We start from the raw sequence: 1,989 nt of genomic DNA, 5'->3' as shown, positions 1-1,989 counted from the left end.
CATCACTCCTCACCGCTGACCCAGCTCTGTCTGTGACATCATCACTTTCGCCTCTGACCCAGCTCAGTCTGTGACATTATCATCATCAATTTCTGCAAAATCCACATTTTTCTGCTATTTCAGCAAATATTTAGCTGTTTTTATGTTAATTTAAAAAAAATTTTCAACTAATTTTACATTTGTGCACTCAAACTTTTTTCAGCAGAATTCAGCAAAAATGTGCTTGCTCCACTTCTGGTAATTTAAGCTTCTTTCTGCGTTTTAAGGTACTTTTCAGCAGTTTTTTGCTAATTTCAGTTTTTTTCAGATAATTTTCCCATTTTTGTGCTCATTTCTGCTTCTTTCATCCAAATTGAGGGAAATATGCGTTCTTTCTGCTTTCTTCTGCTAATTTAAGCTTCTACATTTTCAGTCTAGATTTTTAGCATGTTTTGACTAATTTCAGCAGTTTTTCAGCAAGTTCCTCTGCAATAAGCATTCACACTCCATTTTTGCAGGAAATTCAATTTTTCTGGTTTTTTCTTTATAAAAGTAATTTGGTCTAATTTTAAGTGTCTTTAGCTATATGCTTTAAGGATACTTAATTATGAACAAACACATTTAATCCCCCCCCCCCCCCCCCCCAAAAAAAAAAAACATAGGAGGATCTGCAGTGGAAGTGGTCTCCAGCTACAAGTACTTGGGTGTACACCTGAACAACAACCTCAGCTGGAGCAACAACACCACCAGCCTGATCAAGAAAGCTCATCGGAGAGACTACTTCCTCAGACGGAAGAGACGAGCTTGTCTGTGAAGCTCAGTCCTCACCTCCTTCTACAGGTGTGCAGTGGAGAGCATCCTGTGCTCCAGCATCAACGTGTGGCACAGAGGCTTCACAGCTGCAGAAAGAAAAGCTTTGCAGAGAGTGGTGAAGGCTGCACAGAAGACTGTTGGAGTCAGCCGCCCCACCATCACAAACATCTACACCTTCAGATGCAGGAAGAGGGCCACTAGCGTCATGAACGACCCCACTCACCCAGCACGCACACTTTTTCCCCCACTCCCCTCAGGAAGGAGGTTGAGGAGCATTAAGTGTAGAACAACTAGACTGAGGAACAGCTTCTACCCTGAGGCTATTAGACTCATGAATCTCTAACCAGGATAAGAACTGTGAAAAAAATCACCGTAATACCTAGGGATGGGGAAGATCCAATCCAATATCGTATCGGGCTCCGATACCAGCATAATTTATGTATCTGATTTTCCGATCCAACCTGCCGATATTTCCCATCCATGATGCATGTCTGTGGTTGCGCTGCTCATTGGCTTCAAACTATGGAATGGATTTCCTGAACGGAGACGTGTCTCATGAACTCAGAGTAATAAAACTTGCCTCACATTCAGGAAATCTATTTCATAGTTTGCAGACAGCTACAACATGAGGACCGAGTTAGCAGCACTGTGGCTAACAGCTAACCAACTTTTCATCTAGACATGTCTGATGAAAAGTTGTGTGGAAGTATTTTTTACTAGAAACACCACAAAAAAAGACAGCAACGTGCAATGTCTGCAGAGCCATAGCGCCACATTAAACCACGGTAAAGTTAGTTTTACGATGGACATTCGAGCTCCGGGGATTTTTTTTTTCTTTCTTTTTTTAATATATATACAGGTCCTTCTCAAAAAATTAGCATATAGTGATAAAGGTCATTATTTTCCATAATGTAATGATAAAAATGAAACTTTCATATATTTCAGATTCATTGCACACCAACTGAAATATTTCAGGTCTTTAATTGTTTTAATACTGATGATTATGGCATACAGCTCATGAAAACCCAAAATGCCTGTCCCAAAAAATTAGCATATTTCATCCCACCAATGAAAGACAAGTGTTTTTAATACAAAAAACGCCAACCTTCAAATAATCATGTTCAGTTATGCACTCAATACTTGGTCGGGAATCCTTTTGCATGAATGACTGCTTCAATGCGGCGTGGCATGGAGGCA

Source organism: Nematolebias whitei, chromosome 1 (assembly GCF_014905685.2).
Source record: "Nematolebias whitei isolate Nwh7 chromosome 1, NemWhi1, whole genome shotgun sequence".
Taxonomy (NCBI): Eukaryota; Metazoa; Chordata; class Actinopteri; order Cyprinodontiformes; family Rivulidae; genus Nematolebias; species Nematolebias whitei.
Note: the sequence above shows the minus strand (reverse complement) of the source record.